Source organism: Cuculus canorus, chromosome 3, assembly GCF_017976375.1.
Source record: "Cuculus canorus isolate bCucCan1 chromosome 3, bCucCan1.pri, whole genome shotgun sequence".
Lineage (NCBI taxonomy): Eukaryota > Metazoa > Chordata > Aves > Cuculiformes > Cuculidae > Cuculus > Cuculus canorus.
Window position 1 is genome coordinate 95,348,597 of NC_071403.1, and position 20,310 is coordinate 95,368,906.

At 40.1% G+C, this 20,310-nt stretch overlaps 1 long non-coding RNA gene across 1 annotated transcript; it reads right to left on the reverse strand.

Annotated features, from left to right (window-relative positions):
* Positions 1–8,418: 8,418 nt before the first annotated feature.
* On the reverse strand, positions 8,419–19,737 carry LOC128851895 (uncharacterized). Its single transcript, XR_008449428.1, has 4 exons — positions 19,651–19,737; positions 19,161–19,384; positions 13,575–17,803; positions 8,419–11,540 (listed from the first exon to the last, which is right to left on the reverse strand). It is a non-coding gene; the product is annotated as an uncharacterized LOC128851895 (long non-coding RNA).
* Positions 19,738–20,310: the final 573 nt, after the last annotated feature.

The window sequence follows — 20,310 nt, forward strand, 5'->3', positions numbered from 1 at the left end:
ACAACAGATAGCAGCCTATGACTGACCAGATGAGGAAACCCAGAAGGAAGCATCTTAGGAATTTCTTCTCTTTGGAATTTTTATTTCACGGGTAAAATTTATTTCCATTCGCTGTGCAATATAAGCAAAGCTGTCTTTGCTAAAAGCAATTTAATATAAATTAATAAACAATGTTTTCATACACTGTGCAGAAGAGGTTTGATTTTCTTGACAGACTAAATTTATACAAAGAAAAACCTCTCTGTAGTGACAGTTGTAAAAACATGCCTGCCCTCTTGGTTAGAGGCCACCACTTTCTGAAGGACACCATATATTGTAAGCTTAGTATGGATGATATTATAGAAAGGCCACTGGCTTTATTGCTGAAAAAAGTTGCACAGGACAGCTCATACATATGGGATTATTGAAGCCTTAGGTCTCTCTCTGGGGCCTATGTTTTACGGTTGTGAAGCCTTTTGTATACAGGTCTGTGCACCCACCTGAAGCTAAAGACTGACACCATACAGTTGCCCATTTGTGTTCTATGAAGAAGTATCAGTTTAATTTTCTGCAGCCATCTGGGAGGAATTTTCCCCAAACAGTTCAACAAATTAAGACTGAAGAAACTTTCATGATAAAAGATGTATTTATTCCAGCATTTGTAGCTACAGTAGTAGAAAAGCTTTGTCCACCACAATAGCTATGATAATAGCATGGGCTGGGCATGACCATGAGGTGGGGTAGGAATGAGCATTCAGCACTAAATTTTCCACATGCATGGAAAGATAGGCTGGAATCTATATATTTCTCCCAACATTAGCCTATTCTAGGCTAAAGTGTGCATTATCCTTTCTCATAAAGTTTTTGACTGGAATCTTGTGTCTGGATATGTATTTGGTTATTAAACATATGATCCTTATGAGTCTTTTCCAACTTGAGATATTCTGTGATTCTATGATATTGCCTACCATCCTTCATCCAGCACTAGCTGTGCAGGCAGTGTGTTTTTAACTGGGTTCCAGAACCCAGTTTTCTTAATTTCTTAATTTCCTGATGTTTATTGGATAAATATTAACATTATGCAAGTGTTCATACTGTAGAAATGCAGTGCTGAAGACTACAGCATTTCATGGAAAATATGAGAGAAGGAGTCACTGAAGGACCTTCCTGACAGGAATGGTAGAGTACCACTCATCTTTTTAGCATAAAGACAACCGCAGGAGAAGATGGCACACTAATACAGTGTTTAACTGGGGAGGGTGCTATGTAAGGAGTCCAACTAATTAGTAACCCTCAAAACAGTTGGTTCCTAATTGCCCATTTGTACTTCATGACCAAATAATGAAGAAAGCCCATATAGCTGAGCCCCTTATAAAACAAGACCAAAATAAAAACTGTTGTCAGTCTCACTGAATAATCCCCAGATTCCATAGAGGTGACTGTGCTACATGCTCCATCCCCGCTAGCAGGGTCTGAGAACTTCCCAAAAGCCTGCCGACAGACCTACATCTCGTGGGTCTGTGGAGGTAAAATCAGACTCATTTTAGAGTGAGACAGCACAGGATGCCCGAGTTGTCCCAGAGCAGCATGATGAAACACAGCTTCCATATACCCTGCTCCTCTAACTAGAGGTTTTAGGTAACTATAAGGTAACTATAAGCCTGACTCCTTGAAGCAGGCTTAAATCAATCACTACATATAGACAGGCCAAAAGACAGATATCGATGTTATTTGCATTAACTACTGTTACATATTCATAGTGCAATGTTTTATTTGAAAGTTTGCAGTTAAATCTTGCTAGATGGAAAACTGTTATTCTCAAGAAGTAAATAGTTATTTGACTAAATAAGTTTTACTTTGAGTTGTTCCTAAATTTCTGTCTGCCATGGAGGAAAGTTAATCAGCCAACATGAGAAGTAGCAACAGCTCTGCTTAAGCTTGGAAAGCCCTCAGACTCCACAGGGAAGGCTCCCATTGATACTACCAGGAGGAATGCTTGTAGACATGAGGCTAGCATATGGCCTCTGAAATCAATATTGGTTTGCAGCTTGACATATGGATAGATAGATACCACAGAGAGATTGAAATAAATATGACAAACTAAGTCATACAAAGAAAAACATGTATACACAATCACACTTGAACAGATGCTTTGGCTGAAATAGGTGATTTAGAGGAACACATTGTAGATCTGAGAAATGGAAAATTAAATCTAAAACTTACAGTGGCATAATGCACTTTTGGAAGGAGGATTCAGAGAAACTCCTCAGGGACAATGCTAAGAGAAGATACCAGTGAAAATATGATGTTGATGAACCTGCTGTAGATCTAACTGCAAAACTAACACAATACTTCCCTCCCCCAGCTTCCATATCAACTGGAACAGAGATATTTCAAAAAAAAAAAAAAAAACTCCCATAGCATGAAAGAGAATTTCTCCTGGGTATTAAATCCTGGTGGATTTCTCTTAGGTATTAAAACAGGCTGTGCAAACACTTCAGTCTTGTTTGTGGTTTAACACATTACCCCAGAGATCTGGATGTGAAATCTGCACTTAAGGAAGAAAATCTTCATTTAGCAAAGAAAGCACTGCAATAGCTATGTGTGAAAGTTCTTCCAGCACCGTTTTCTGCTTGCCATATGGCCAGCTTCACCCACATTACTAGCGGCTACTGAGCATTTTGAAAGAGTGAAAGACAGAGATAAATGCAAAAGTCTAGTCAGCAAGCATGGCCTAAGGAATACTCAGTTCCCTGCTTACACTGGTACTTTATCTTTGTCTGATGCTAATAAAATACAAACATCAAGAAGTGTCAATCACAGAAAATTTGGAATAACTTCCATATTTCAGTGGTCTTGTAGTCATGTTCCTATTTTCAAACCATTTAAACTCTTCCAGTGTCTAGTGTTGCAGACCTAGTTACTGTTAGAAGTCCTAAGGTCGTTCTATAGATTCATAAGGTTCAGGAGCTGGCAGAAATGCCCTGTTTCTGTTACATACATACACATACACACACCCCATGGGGAAGACAATTCCCTCCAGACCTCTGCTCCACAAAAAAAATCACAACTCACCTGTGCTTAGCCCCAAAATGCAAGAAAGAGGAGTGTGTTTCTAGTTTTCAGGGGAAATAGACATGCACCATTCACGCAGAATACCGTGAATTTACACCAGTGAGAAAGAAGCTTATACCGTTTACCTGAAACTGGAGCCTCACACTTCTCACCACAGGCCTCAGCACTTGGAGATTAGCCCTGAGCACAGCCCTGCGTAACCCAGGGAGGAGTGCAACAAGCACCTGCATCCACAAACCTGCTGGCATCATCTGCTTTCATCATCTCTCATCATCAGAGACTAGCTAAGCCGTTATGTCCTATTCATCTTACACAGTGTCTCTTAGATGGTGTGTAAGACACAACTTTCACATTGCAACAAGTCTTGAAACAGAGTTCTGAAATAAAAGACCTCATGTGACCTATTGTTTTCTATTGCTTTCTCTTTACTGTTTAATAAATACTGAAGCTGCTAATATCCAAGTATGTGTTTTGACCTCTTCAGTGTCCTTCTCCCTCATTTATATCTCTCAGTGAAAGCCAGTCTTGCCCATGCTTGGACTGCTGGCAAAGAAAAACCTCAAACTCACAGCCGGAGAGCATAAGAAGTTTATTGACATGTCAGTGGGAAGAGAGGTCCTGTGTCAGTTAATAAACAGCTTTATATTGTTTTGTAAATGAACACTGTACTCATAAATGGACTCAGACCAAAGAAAATCAAAATCCGATTTATCCAGAGGGTAGGTACTCCAGGAACAAGGCAATCACACCTGTAACTGCCCTGCAGAAACACATCTCAGTTCTGAGCTACACAGGTACCAACTTTAATGCCTCCATATCACTGAAGTTTTCCTAAAAATTTTCCATAGCTGACAAGAGCTCTAGTGTAGAGAAGACATTCACTACTGCCAACATTTTTATGATTATGTCTTCTAGTCTCTCTGTTTTCCAGGTTGGATGACATCGCTTTGCTTATTCATCACTTTTACTTCTGGGAGCAGTGCTTGGACCTATCTAGTAACAGTAAGAAATCCTAATGTAGAAAAAGGCTGCTCTGCTGCAATATCTGTTTAGCCCTTGGCCTCTCTGGTGAGAGCATCATCAAAGACGACAGCTAAAGTAATGTGCAGATTAAAAATTTAATGGAGACCACCCATTCATCCACCTGCCTCAATGACTAACCTTCATACAGTGTAAAAAATTTCAGGCTCACAAGAAATGTAAACCGGCTATGGTTCCATAATCCATCCCTAACTACCCAGGTCCTGAGAAAATTAAACAGAAATTCTATGCATAGGTGTGAATATTCCCTTTAAGAATTAAGCAGAAATTGTAATCTTGTGTGTGAAAATCAACAAAAACTAGCACTGGTGGCATTCAAATCCAGATTGTGGTTATATATATATATATTGTGGTATATATATATATATATATATATATATAGTGGTATATATCTATATATATTGTGGTATGATATTCAGAGAATTTTTCACTTTTAAGCCTGGCAAATAAAAAAATATAAAATTACTGAGGTAAAGAACAACTATGTTCAGTGAGCACTGATGCCTGGTAAATATTCAGTTTTTAATGGCATCCACTTCTATTTAGTTCAATGAACTATTGGGCCGACCTTAAATTAGAGATCTGGATGGAGCTGAATTGGATATTGTGAAGATAGGTGTAATTGCCTTGCTTCTCTTTATTCTAATTAATTTTAATTTTTTTAATTTTTCATCTGTGTGACAAACTGAATGTCAGAGTGCTTGCGGATTTACACTCACAGCAGCAGAGAGCAGAACTGATAGGCCAGCTAGCGGCACAAGGAAAGATGTATCTGCATTGCAGGCAGGGGTGTGATTGCTGAGCCTTCCTGCCTTCCTTTTAGTGCACGAGCTGTAGTTGTGTACACTGCCCAGGCTTCAGTACACGCCAAATGAGACTGCCAGGATTCTGGCACCTGCAAATGAGACCTCTGCCTTCCCTATGCTTTCATCTGAACCAGCTACGACTAAAGCTAACTCAAGTGTATCTTCCCATCTCGCCAACAGCACAGTCATGGTCTTATGATGCTTTTGGTCCAAGGTCACCTCACTGGCCCTGCAGAGGTAAAAACTTGCAAGCAAACAAGTGTGCTGTCATCCACCGCTCCGTAGAACCAAACTGACCTACACCAGTTATAAGGATGATGCCACCTGTGATCAGGACCACATGACGCATACCACAGTCCACCTTTATTCTACTACCAGTGTGATGGGATTGCGCAGTGACTGACTAATGGATCTAAAGATATGGACAAATAAATCTATATGGGACTTGATAAGTGTTCTTATCACCCTGTCCCTGAGGCTCACTTTCCCCACTTGCAGTCAATATCTCTTTGTACCATCTAATTTACTTCAACGACTTTCTAAGGTATTTTCCAGGAATATATTTAAACCTTTTACAATTAGTGTTGCCTGGCTTCTACATATTTTCTTGCTGTCATCTTCCCTCACAATTACTTCTCTTTAGCCCGTTTCATTTTGTGGAAATATGACTCGATATTCTTTGTTAAGTCACTAAGTAACAACAGCTGTCTCTAGTTAGCCAGGGAAGCTTTGATAAACCAGTGTGTATGAAGATGCCTAGCAGAAGTAGATGTGGAAATAAAGAGACTTCAACTGGTTGATGGAAATCTATGCAGCAGACAAAAAGGAAGAACACCAACAGGAGCTCTTGATAGCCCTAAGAATATGTGCATGGCCTTAGCTGTGTTTGATGGTAAATGTCACATCTCATGTCAGAGTATGCCTTCATAAATTACCCCTGAAGACCATATTGCCTCAGAAGTTAAATGTTAGCAGCTGCATGCATGTCATTAACCCCTCATCTGCCACACAACTTTGTACTTGCTCAGGGCCAAACACTTTAAGGAAGCGTTGACTGACTTCAGAGTGCAGGGTTAAGAAAGCTGTAGGACATACAATGTACAGCAAAGAGTGCTCACGTACGTGTGCCCTTTTGTAGGACATCTATGATGATGGCATGAGTATTTCAGCAGTTTCAGCTGATTTGAAGGACAATACTCCTATTCAGTTGCTCAGATGAATAACAGACTATATTCCATGTTCTCCCAATTATTTTGTGTATATGTATATTGCTTGATCTTATTGCTAAAGGTATTGGAAGATTTGTCTACATCGTCTTGTTTCTTGGCTGCATACATTTTTTTATTAAGTAAACTTGAGTAGCATATCTTGACCCACAGTGACTGAGATAAAGGTACAGAGACAGTGTCGGTAGGAAGGCTCAATAACAATACAAAGGGCAAATCTTCAAAACAGTTCTACTGTCCACAAAAAGCCATTTGGAAAACAAAATGGAATTCATGATCCTAACCCTCAATGTGAACACAGATTTAGTCCACAGACAGCAAATTCAGTAAAGAAAGCAGCCTAGGGAAGGGCATCAGACTCATAAGGCCTAGTGTAAAAATGTAGAAATAGCCATAACAACTGCAGCCTGAGAAATGGCCTCATAATTTAATGTCAGCATAGTAGATCATGTCCAGGCTTTTCTATTTTATCCTTCCCATGATGTCTTAGACTTCACAGCCATGTTTCTAAAAGCACAATATCCTCTCTTTTGCCTGCTAGTCTACAGAAACTTGTTTAAAGTTGGCTATGGGCAATGACCATTGACTTTGATCTATCAATGAATTCACTTTAAATGTGGAAAAAGTGTGGAAAGGATTTACACTAACTTAAATATCTAACTTCAACTAAGACTGTATATAATCACTGAGACTCTATGTAATCAAGAGAGGTGAAATAGGCTCTCCCAGAAGAGCATTCCAAGGAGTGAACTCCAATGTTCTACAATTATCTCTGATTTTTTTCAAAGTTTTCGTTCTGTTTTTTTGTTTTGCCATTTTTAAACTGCATTTAAAAATCAAAAAAATGAAAAACAAGAGAAGAGATATAAAGAAAACTATGGAAATTATATCATTTAAATTGCAATTAAAACATTAATTACAATTAAGTCAAAAGATAATAACTATTAATACTAACTAGTAATTAATTAAAGGTATTTTCCTTTAAGAAATGGTGGTCTTCAGTGTGTATGTGTATGTGTATGTGTATGTGTATGTACATGTATATGGCTGGAACTTTGTATTATAGTTTCGAGCAACACAGAAGACCTTCAAGGAATTGACTGAAATACAATTAAGTCCTAACTATCACATGAAACAATCAGAACAACTGATCTCATACCTCAGAATGTGGAAGTATCAATAAAAAGCAGTGAAATAAGACACAATTTTCAGCCATGTTAAACAGAAGAATTATGGGAAATCACAAATTATGTAGTCATGGAATGTTAAAAAAGATGAAAAAGAGAAGTTCATTATAACTATGCAACAAAGCAAAAGTCATATCTGACAAGAGTAGTGACATTGATATCTGATTTCTGGTCATACTAAAGCCACTCCTTCCACAATCCAAAACAATTTTACAAAAGTTGTCTAGACCTGAAAGCAATGGTGCCAACACATGCCCTCCGATATGTAACACCTAATAACTGTCGGCCCATGCGTGGGTAAGATTGGGATTGATACTTCAAAGCACATGTTTTCAGAATTCCATTCTTGGGCTCCCTGATCCACACTTGTGCTTTCCTCTCATATTATCTCAAAATCCATGTCATCTCTCTCAAGTTAAATGACCTAGCATGGAACTATTTTGGTGTAGTGATAATATCATTAGATAAGGATGAGTTCAATATTAATTTGTTTTATCTCTTCCTAATACTCTGCTTAAATAAAACCACAGTCTGATCTGAACAACAGGATATAAGTCACTAGAGACAGAATAAATTTGACTGTCGGAGAAGAAAGAGAAAATAAGTGGAACTTCCCTGACCTCAGAATACCCAGAAAACGACAAGCTTTGGGACATCGCCACAGACAGGAGACAGGAGGTGGCTGCATAAACTTTAAGCATAGAATTGGGCCCCATTGTTACTGTCAAACACGAATCACCAAAATACACTCTGTCATTGTCCAAGATAGAAATAAACCTGCTACCATAATGTCTGGAGAACACACTGTGCAAGACAATACTGACAGCACAGACTGAGATATGAAGGGAAGACAGAGAGCAGAGAAGAAAGGAAAGACCTGGGGAAATAGTATTTTATCTAAGCCAATTTTATTTTTGTAAACCGTTTGCATGCACAGCCCACAAACTTTATGAAACAAGCCAGAGAGCTGTATTCAGACACAGTGCAGGTGTTGCCTCTCCCCAGGGATAATGTCACATATCCGCTGCAGCACAGGCAGACATTGGTCCCAGTGAGCTGGGTGGGAGGGTTAGTGGTGTACATCCACACAAGCTACACACACCACTTTGCTCTGCATGGAACCCAGGACAGTGAGGGAGCTGTGATGCCCTGAGGTCTGGCCCCAAGGTAAAGTCAGGATGTAGTCAAAGCTTCACATCGTAAGGGAAGCAGCCTCAGGTCCAGTGAGAGAAAACTTGGCTAATGTACTATATCCTACAATACAATGTCATACTTTATTTCTCAATAAGCAGCTCTCTCTTTTACTTCAGTGTGGTCAGCTTTAGAAGGATACATTTCTGCCAAGGCACTTGTTGTGCTTGTAACTAACTCATCCATCCTGAGGTATGTCCAGGTATGACATGCCTGGCAGAGTCTGACTGAAAGATTGTGATACACATTTTCAATATTCTTCCACTTCTTAGGTTGGCACAGAAAGGGCCACAAAGACACTGCCATACACTATTCTGTTCCAAAGAAATAGCTGGGGCCTAGTAAGTCTTCTTGGGCCACCCTAATTAAAGCCCTGCTGCTTGGATCTTGCAGAGGGTTCATGGAAGAGAAGAATCAAAGCAGACCAAACTGATGCAGCTGCAAATGCACAAAACTGGTGTAAGAATGTCAGAAGCAAATGCAACTCAAAAACATGCAGGAAAATTATATATAAAACCTTGTCATTTTGCACCATTATTTCCCTCAAAATCTACTACAAGCTTTCGAAACATAAGATTACTCCATTTAACATAATAAAACTGCTCCATACTCAAAGCTTTTATTATTAATGGATCTGAACATGCACAGTTATCTCAGGTCTCTAAGCACTCAGTGGAGAAATACCCATTTCCAGCAAGCCCCACAAACCAGAAAATAGTGTCAGATCTAATTCCTCCAACTCAAAGAAGCAATTGCACAGTTTACCATGTTTCCTAATTCCCATTTAGAAATTAATGGAGAGGCTTTTAATAGATTCTTCTTGCCTTTTACTAGAGAAAAACAGGTAATGACTAATAAACTGGGATTTATTTACGAAACATACAGGAAAACTGTAGAAAAGCCATATTTCGTGTTCTTCATCCTCCTCGAATGGCAGACTTGGGTATAAGCAGCAGAACAACTTCTTTCCAGATGAACAGCATTCACCAAAACAGAAAGAAGGTTATCATTTACTGCTTGCTCACAAGATAACCTTCAAGCTGACAGCCTTATAGTGTTCAGATACCCAAATTCAAGAATCTGCCTCAAGCATCTGAACCAAAATGTATGCTGCCTAATGCCAGATCTTATTTGAAAATAGGATCTAGGTTTTAGAGTAAAAATTAATTGGCTGACATTTGCACAGGGCTGAAGATGCAATCTTGGCTGAGAAGTCTTCCTTTTGAATCCAAGACGCAGCAGTTCTCTCCGAGGCACAGTGCTGTTCATTTGAGCCCTTCCTGCCTATGTCTGGCCCATCAGTAGTTTCAACTACTCTGGAGGCGGCTTTCTGTAGATATGGGCATAAATTGAAAAATCTGGATTTTCAGTCAACAAGTCAGAATTGTAAGCAAATGTAAGCATCAAAATCTAGTGAAGTTTGTTTTGTAAGTCCCTATGAAAATGCAGTCACAAGTGCTTCAGTGTATATGAAGCAGTTTTCCTCTGTGTTGCTAGTACACCTAGAAAAAGAAGGGGTGATTCTTTTTCTAATGTGCTAAGGCAACAGTTTATCTTACTAGCATCAGGATTTCCTTCTGAGTATCAGTGAGACGTTATTAGCAGACAGCAGTCTTTAAAAGATAGCTACTAATAACTACTTTGATAACAGATTTTAATTGCAATGCCTAAAAGATCATAGAATCATAGAATCATAGAATCATAGAATCATAGAATAGTTTGGGTTGGAAGGGACCTCAAAGATCATCCAGTTCCAATGCCCCTGCCATGGGCAAGGAAACCTCCCACTAGATCAGGCTGCCCAAGCCCCCATCCAACCTGGCCTTGAACACCTCCAGGGATGGGGCAACCACAACTTCCCTGGGCAACCTGTTGCGGTGTCTCACCATTCTTCCTTATGTCTAGCCTCTATCTGCCCCTCTCCAGCGTATACCTTTTGTCCCTAGTCCTATCACTACAAGCCTTTCTAAATGGTCCCTCCCTAGCTTTGTTTTAGTCCCCTTCACATACTGGAAGGTCGCTATAAGATCTTCTTGGAGCCTTCTCCAGGCTGAACAACCCCAACTCACTCAGTCTGTCCTCAGTATGGGAGGTGCTCCAGCCCTCCTATCATCCTTGTAGCCCTCCTCTGGACCCATTCCAACAGATGAGGTCTCACAAGAGAGGAATAGAGGGGCAAAATCACGCCCCTTGGACCTGCTGGCCACACTGCTTTTGATGCAGCCCAGGATGCTATCAGCCTTTCACAGCTATAGGCTGTGAGAGCACATTGCTGGCTCATGTTGATATTCTCATCAACCAGCACCTCCAAGTGCTGCACCCTTCTCTGCAGGGCTGCTCTCCATCACATCATCCCCCATCCTGTACTGAGATCTGACCCAGGTATAGGACCTTGCACCTGGCCTTGTTGAACCTCATGAGGTTTGTACAGGCCCACTTCTCCAGCCTGTCCAGATCCCTCTGGATTACATCCCATCCTAAAATGGTCAGCTGCTAAGCAAATTGGCTGGCCTAGAATGCATTTCTAATACTGCAGTACATATTCCCATTCAAATGTCCATCATGCAGCAGAAGCCTGGCTTGCAACCACTCAAGCTGGCTATCCTGTGGCCCTGGAGCATACCAAGAGTACATAGAGTTTCTCCAAAAGACCAGAATAACACTTCGCAGTATGGAATTTGGGCATTTGCAAAGCTGCCTACAACTTTTATTTCCTTCTATGCTGTTCCAAGCCACACTGAACGTACAGGAAGACAAGTTGAAGATTTGTAAATGAAACTCTAATTTGTCAGTGGGATGGCTTTGTGACACAGCTACAGATTAAGGGGCATTTTCTTGACTTCTTAAAATACAGCATGATAAACTGAAATGCCTGTAAAGATCCTGCTATGGTCTAGTAGATTCACACAGTGACCTGAATTATTTTCGGCATTAACCTGTGTTATCACAGTGGAATTATTGGGGTGAGAGTGAGTTCACACTTCTGTTTGCCTTTGTTTCCAGTGGTCATGATATCAAAAGCCATCCTGCATCTGCTGTGAAAAAAAATAATGTCATCATTGTATTAGGCATTTTTAAGGTCTGTATATAGATATTTTCCCTAATAGACAGAATCAAATCCTAAATTCTAGACAGCTCATTTCACTGATTTGGTCAAACATCAAGCTCTGTGTTTCTGAAACCTTATCTGTTATTTTCTGTTATATCATGTCATCTAATAAAGGCAAGACTTCTCGCTACAAATCTTTCAGTCTTCTCTAATATTCTTAAACTATCACAGATGTAACTATATTTCATGTCTTTTCCACTGATATACTTCTCCCATTTCAAATAAAACCTAAATAAATAATAGAAAATTAGCTGCTTTTGTTTTGGTAATAGACCACCTTCTGAGCTTGTTAAGAGTTTGGCATAAATTAAACTGCAGAAAAGTTACATCAAATAGAGGAATCTAGTGTTCTCGACCCAGCTTGAGCCAGTAAAGCTCGCTGAAGATCTTATAAGCAGTAAGGGTAGGTGAAAGGGCCATCTCTAATTTCCTGATGTTATTTGGGAGATGCCTTTCACATGTAATGATGACAACTCACACCATTAAAGCAGTGGAAAGAGGTGCAGTGCATTAGATATCCCACCTGAGTCCACTGCTTTAGAGAGCAGAAAGCTGAGATCAACAAGTAAAGTGTGTTGTTTGAAAGCCAGCTATTTCTATTAACAAGTTTGCAGCACCATGGATTTTTTAGTTTGGGAGTCGTATTTCTTGTACATATTCATCTGTCTTTAAAGGTGGTTAGACATATTCTGCCTCTCTGATTTCCTAATCTGCATAAGAACTGCAACAAAACCTGGCTTTAAATACAGGTTTAAGAAATCATTGAATCTCTAGCTCTGCTTAAAAACTTTACTATATCTTACAACATTTATTTTTGCAGTGAGGAGACAGGGTTGTACAAGGCTGAACTCCCAGGTTCTCTCAATCACGTCTGTCTCCTTGTACATCACATAATTTCTGCCAAGCTGGTTGTATTTTTTTCCAAGCAAACTCTAACTATCAGGGAGGTCTAACACACTGTTCCTTTACCATCAGCTTTGTTTTCAAACATACAATGGTTTGGCATTACTCCAGTCACCACCAGGTGATTTTTGGCCCTTCCCCTTTTTATTATCTGGTATCCCTTAGGGAGCCACAGATGAAACCAATAGAAAAGGAGAAAAAAATTAAAAGCAGGAAAAAGAAAGAGCTTCTCCTTTGCTTTTCTGGTAACGTGACATCTTGCCCTCTTGCATTATATATTTTTGTCCAGCTGATGCTTTGTCCTAGTGGAACCATGGTTCTAGTATTAGCTCCAAATGGTAGGCAGGCATTTTCATTAAAAACAATTACTATTTCCAAACAGGAGCTGGTTCCTCAGTTCCAGCCATTCTTGCTGTAAAACGTTCAGCTGAGAGGAGCAGATTGTTCCTGCTGAAAATGAATGGAATCTGGCAGGAAAAGCTCATGTTTTTCCAATCCTAGTTTTTTACAAAGAAAACACTGGGATCTTGTTGAAAAATTACAATTGTTTTGGTGGGCACATTATTTTTCTCAGTTGAGCAGTTTCCAACTACAGGAGACAAGTTTTGTGCATACATATGTCTCTGTGTGTGTGTATGTGTATATATATCTCTACACATGCACACAAGTTTTTGTATATAATTGCTATGATTAATAAGTCAAGGAAGAGTAAACACATTTTTGTTATTAAAAAGCATTTATGCAAATTGATTTTTTTAAACAGCTTCCACATTATGAACTTTCAAAAGAAAGTCAATGAGTAAAATACTATATCATAATACCAGTTAGCCTCACTTCTACTACTAGGAGAAGAAAGAGGCCAAGGTGACTGAACTGTTGGTCCCTTGGTAGTTCTCACTAACTTAAAAACATTGTCAAACTGAATTATTCTGATAAAAATATCAAAGGAGATAAAACAGAAAACACTATTACATTCATGAAAGGAACACGCCGCAGAGGTCCCCCTATTGATCACCTGTATGGTTGTTGCTATTTGGTTATAAGTGGTTTTACTTACCTCAGACAGAAACAGATATTAGGTCAGGCTGACCTTGGGTCCATATGGGGGGTGGAAGCACTTCCTTCGACTAGCTGGTTTTTTCACTTCCGTGTGAAGCATTCATCCCAAAGCCAGCAGACAGTAAGTGAGCTGGGACGCTGGTGTGTCTTGAGAGTTCAAGGGCACTCCCCAGGTATAGTTCAGCCCCCATATTAGCAACAGTGCATTGTGACCTATCTGATGGATAGCTGTTCAATTTGGACTTAAAAACCTTCACAGAAGAGTCCAAAATATCCCTTGTGAGTTTGCCATTTCAATTATTTGTCCTGGAAAATAGCCTGCAGATCTACCCACTCAGCAAAAAACCTACAACAAAACAAAGTTTAGCATCACTTCTGCCCTCTCTGCCGTCTTCTGGCCTCAGCACACTGCATTGTCTAAGCCCTTAGACCTCCTTGGGTGCGTGAGTATCAGCAGCTTCACACCGTAGGGCTGTGGTGCAAGGGCCACAGTCCCAGCCCTAAAATCCCAGCTGCCTTGCATTGCACGAGGGCCACAGTTTCATTGCTCTAAAAGGATACAGAACTTCACAGATAAATTTGAATGGCACGAAGTACATTGAACAAGTTCACTCTTCTCATTTCTTAACATAATTTAAAATCAGACACTAAATAAGGTGTCAGCAGGCTTCCCACAAGGATACAGCTGTTAAGTCTTCATTGTTGTTTTTGCTTTGAAGTCGAGAGGAAAAAAAATCTTGTTTGCCAACTTGCAATTCAAAAAATGCCAGAAGGACCTTCTTGCAAACAAACAAGATGCAAAAGAAATGTTGGCACCAAAGTGGCACAATCTCTGAATTATGGAGTTATGGAATTATTTTGAAAGTAAGTTGTATGATACATAAATGTACATAAAATTATTTCTGTAAATAAGATTAGATTTCTTCCACAGGGAGGAAAATATAGAACAGAGGTACCAAATGCTGTTTATGGTCAGCCATCAAGGACTGTTCTTTTTGTACATAAGTATGCAGCACTTAACAAGAGAGGACATTTTAGTGTGGTAGAACTGTATAATAAAATGAGGGGAAAAGTTTTCTTTTTTTTGTAAAATACAGCTAAGCCCCAAGTCCTGCAACTTATACTGCATAATAAACTATATCTATCACTTGCAAATCAAGGCGCCTGCCTTTGTCAGCCGTTTGCACATGTAAGAGATCTAGGGTGTATATTCCTGAAATGTCAGTCATTTTCTTGCAAAATAAATTAAAGCTCTTATGCCTGCTGAAGGAGTCCTTTTGTGTTGTTCCAGTATCTTTTTTGTATTTTCTATTTGTTTTATTTTTTTCTGATTTATACCATTCATAATATACCGATGATTTAGCTGAGCAGCATCCGTTTTACAGACAAGCAAAATATGGCAAGGGTGCTAAAAAGGCAGATACTAGGTATCAGCCCGTCACTTCAGTTACGTACACCACAGCAGTCACCAGTACCTGAACCCATACCTGAACCCCACTGTTCCCACCAGGGTCTTGCACTTACATGTGGAAAACACCTCACTGTAAGTGTTGATTGTTTACATTGTATGTATGTAACCACATACACACATTTTTCTTTGAACATCTAGTAGGCTTGAGGGTAGCTCTTAAATGTAAATGCAGGAAGCCATATTGCTGGTTGCTATTTGAAACATCCTTTTGGAGCACTATCAAAAACAAGAAGAAAACCAAAATACTTGCTGGTAGAAAGAGCCTGATGTGGCTGTGTCAACATAGCTGTTGTGAGGTACATCTCACCCTCTGAAGGTTGCACAAGAACGTGTGGCTGACAACCCATCCCACTAGCAGCCCTTACAGCAATAGCCTGTGGCTGCAACTCTGTGGGAACACTAGGATCAGCAAAGAAGGAATGCAATGAAAAGCTTTCCCAATGTGAATGTAAGACCTGGAGATCAAAGTTCTTCACTTAGCCTTAGAGAAAAGATTTTATTCAGGGAATCTGTCAACCCCCTATAGTCCTTGAAAGGTTCTTCCAGAGAGTTACTAGACCATTGCACCTCCATGTGTGCACAGCTCTAGTAGGCAGTGCCCTTCAGCCACATCAAGTACACAAAGGAGCCATAAGGCAGTGACACTCTTCTAATATCTAAACCATGGGCACGTGTCCTTTTCCTGAGCCAGAGCTTAACACTCACAGCCAGCTCTGCGCCTCTTGCTTTTTACTTTATCTTGATCAGGTTTACTTTGTCTTGCCAAGGTTGGATGGGCCTTGGGCAGCTTGATCTAGTGGGACATGTCCCTGCCCATTGCAGGGGGTTTGGGACTAGATGATCTTTAAGATCCTTTCCAACGCAAACTGTTCTATGATTCTATGATTCTCTGATCTGCAGGCTGCACAGCATGTACGAGCACTCTCCAATTCACTGCAGGTCAAATATCCTAGTTGAAACCACAATTTCCAGTTGTATAAACTAACCTGGGTAATTCTCCCTTAAACAATTTAAAGAGTCAGTAAGCAGTAAACTCTGAGAAGGGCCATAATTTCTTCTATTGGTACGTCTGAATTCAGAGGATGATAAAGGCTCTTCGGCCATAAAGATGAAAGATCTACAGCCATAAAGGTGAAAGAACTGTAAATCCATGGAGCTCTTCCATCCCTTAAGGAGAAGTCTGAGTTGTTTTTCTGCAAGATATCTCCAATCCTAAGCTCAAATGGAAATGAGACATCACCAGTCCTGACCCGACTGAAGTCAAAGGCAGTTTTGTCATTGACTTTAACGAAACTAGGATTCACCCTAGGGTAACGAGCATTGTGTTTTTCAGCAGCCACCCATGTGGAAATTTTACTTAGATGACTGACTGCCTGGAAGGTAGCAGTGCTAGGCCACAAAATACCAGAAATATTTGTGTTAACCCACATACTCCAGCATCTGAAACTGCAGATATCAGAGTACGCTCTTGTCCTCCAGAAAGAGCATGTTCCTGTACCCTTGGCTTCTTTACTGCACCTCAAGCTGATTATGCACCTGATGTACCTAACCTGTTGTTCAACTGTGCTACTGGGTCTGACTGTTTATCATGAAACGTCAGAGAGGTTTTATATTCTCACATTGTAAATAATGTGACAGACCTTGAAAATATAATATGTCTTTTTATAGCTACTGTATGCTTTGTGAATGAAAACAACTCATGAAAATAGAGTTGAAAATAAGCTATTACTTTCATGCTTCACGTTCACTTAAATTCTGATTTAAAAAGCCACTTATAATATATGATCATAGTATTGGGAAATGAATAAAAATATAGGAAGAAGGAAGCTAAAACATGATCCAAAAGCGTGCCTAGGAAATTCCTAAATTAATTTCAGTAATTCATCTGGCACTTACACTCCATGCTTCATACTCTTGTGAGCTCAAAAGAACCAACATACATATGTAAAGGTATTAAAAAAATGCATCTTTGAGCTGCGAGTCTGAACCAAACTTCTTGTTGTTGCAGAAATGCAGCAAAACTACTTGGCAAGATTGTTTGCTTGTGTATTGGCTTTTCATTATAAGGGGTCTCACACGTGGTAACAGATGCATGTAAATTTATACATACACAGATTTGGTTTGGTATTAAAGCTGCCATGAAAACACGTACTTGTGTAAAGTTAAAAACCACATTGCAGTACAATAAATCTTGTACTGTTTTGACAAGCTGTTTTGACCTGCTGCAGTTAGAGAGGCCTCACAAAAATAAAAAAAATAAAAATCAGAGATGGAAGCAAAGCATCAGAAAATGCAGAATGGTCATAAAAAGGGAGGAAAGAGAGATTTCCAAATTTCAGGCCTTCAGGCTTTCCATCCTGGGCTTCTTTCTAGTTCAGAAGCATCCACAAAAGCTTCCACAAGATGGGTTGCTTCCTTCCATTTTTTCGGTATAGAAATTAAAGCAGGTGTCTACCCAGAAGAGACCGGATACCTCACTGAATTTCCACCAATTCCCGCTTCTTCCATCTGCAATAGATTCCTTCAAAGCCCTTTGGTGCTTCCATTTTTGGGCCAGGCCACAACAAGGTACTTCAACCATCTAAAAGCTTACAACTACTGTAGCAGCCCTTTCCGCATAAGACATAGTCGATGATAAATTATATGATTCTGAAGTAAGCCAGAAAGAAGTTTGGGGATAGACAATGAGTCATGAACCAAAAAGCAGTTTGAGGATAGAGTCAGTCTTCTTTGCTGCAGCTGCCTCCGGCACTGACCTGAAAGACAGAATTTATGTCTGTGACTGCCCCTCTGCAATTTACACAGAAAGGAAAAGAAACTTTCCAAATCTATGCACAGGCCAGTCGTGGTCTTGCCCAGTGGAAGCATGGTTGGCACAAACCATGGGCTCCTCCATCATTATCCATCAATGGGCCTCAGAGAGCATTAGATTTCCCAGAGAATGAGGGGATGGAGAATAACTCAATGCCTTTTAAAAGTGTTATTTTCACTTTACAGATGTGAGACTAAGGCTGAAGGAACCTGAGTGACTTTGACCTACACAGGAGGGCCAAAAGTAACCTCAAATTTCCCGAAGACCATTCCTAAAACAGAGGAAAAGCCACTTGGGTCTTTCGCTTTCACCACCACCACAAAGAATTTTCCCACTACTACTTAAGTCATGGAAGATAATTTCATACATACCTACTCCAATTACGAATTCCCTCTCTTTGAGGTATATTTTATTTCCATCCTCACTCTTTATCTGCCAAAGAGCTTCATATCTCAGTACTAGTGCCTTACGGAGCAACCACAAAATCCTGTGGTACGGCAGAGCAGAGGTTATATGGCCAAGACAACTGCTATTTTCATCAATTCTTCAGCAAACCAGCTGATCGTAAAAGCTATTCTTGACTACCCTGCCTCTGTAACACCAGTCGCCAAGAGAACACAGCACGTACTATTGGCTGTGGCCCTCACTAAAAATACACTGCATTCTTGCACAGCAACAAAAGCTCCCACCAGGGCCAATGGACAGCAGACTAAAAACAGTAACCAAAGGCTTTAAATTGCACAAATTACAAAGGTAGAAGAACTGAAAGCAGCATGCCACTAAAAGCCATCTGCCATCTTGGCCCGCCCATGTGTCCCTTCTCCCCAGCAGTGTTTTATATTAGTAATGATGTCTCTGTATTATGTATGACAGAGTCTCTGTTGCTTTCAGCAAGCAAAAATATAGATACTCCTTCAGTCTGCTTTGCATATATGCACTAGATAGGGGAGCAGAAGATCTGCCTTCCGGTCTCTTTCTCTGGATATAGTTCAGTTGGAAGGTAATATTCACGTGCATATGTTCTCCAAATCACATGTACATGCTGTATTATCAGGATACTGTTGCATATTAATAATACACAAAAATACACAGAAATAAACATGGATTCAGCCATGATGCGAATTAGTTGAGATAAGAATGGACAACGTAGAAATACGGGAAGAAAATCAGCAAACGGATAGTCTGATTACAGGCCCATTTCCAGGGTACAAAAAAAGGTGGTTGTTTGGTTGTTTGTTTGCTTTAGTGGGGGTGGAGGAGGTGGTTTATGAGTTACTTTCATTAGTAAGTTAATGGTTTACCTGTCACTGAAATTGTTAGTTTTAAGGATCTTTGAAGTGAAGTCTCAGAAGAGTTTTGAAGGAAGAGGAAGATGAAGCCAGTCATTGGCACAGCCTCAAAGAAGCTGCAAACACGGATGTGGAGACAAGGCTGGGGCAAGCAGTTCTTCACAGAGAAATATCTGAGATAACGCTCAATGATCAAGTGCTGGTGCAAGAAAAAAGTTCTCCCAGATTAACGCAACCTGTGAAGAAACAAATAAGAAAGAGAGAGAGAGAGAGAGAGAGATTATTTCTTAGCCCAGGAAAGGCAATTTAGTGAACTGTAAAAAGTATTTTCACCACCTGAGCTAACAGGTTAACTCAGATGTCTTCATGCAGCCCTGTAAATAACACCTGAGCCAAAAGCATTTACTGAGAAAAAGAGAACGACCAGGAACAAGAGACAAGACAGGAAAAGGTGAGAACATCATGTGTGAATTGGCATTATGAATCAGAGAAAAGAGCTTACCGGGGGCTGGTTCAAGCGAAGTGAATACTTTTGCAGCTAACTTTGGAAATCACTGGAGGGAAATGAAGTGGGTTACTGGAAAGTTGGTGGAAAGGCTTATTTGTTAATTATACAAGCGCATTTATTCAGAACATTTTGCAAAATACTTTGCGTAACCCTCTTTCAGCTGATGCACATTGAAAGTATGCAAATAGAAAATAGTTTATTTAGGGTTCAGTGGGTGTTTTCACAATGTAGAGGGCTTGCAGCTCTGTTCCATGATCACAGACCTTAGTTAGTTGACCTCCAACTATCTCCTTATAGAGATCTCCCCCTGCTCTGGTAACTTCCTCAGCTTTCCCAAGGGCACTTGCAGAGACCCTGATGGGCATCTGAGAAACTGGAAGGCTGTGTATATTGTGTCCCATCAACACAATTCAGCCTTCCTGAGGAGACAGGTTGAAGGCACAGGATATAAGAGGAGTGCCCAGGACAAAGACAAGGAGGATTGGAGAGGTGCGTAGCACACAGAAGAGGTGAAAAGATATGAAAGCAAAGGGAGGAGGAGACAAGGAAACCATGCAGAGACAAAGATGAAGGAAGAGGAACCAGCAGAGAAGTAGGAAAACAGAAAACCAAAGCCTGACAGGTAAGTCAGATATACCTGTGTATCACTAGCAG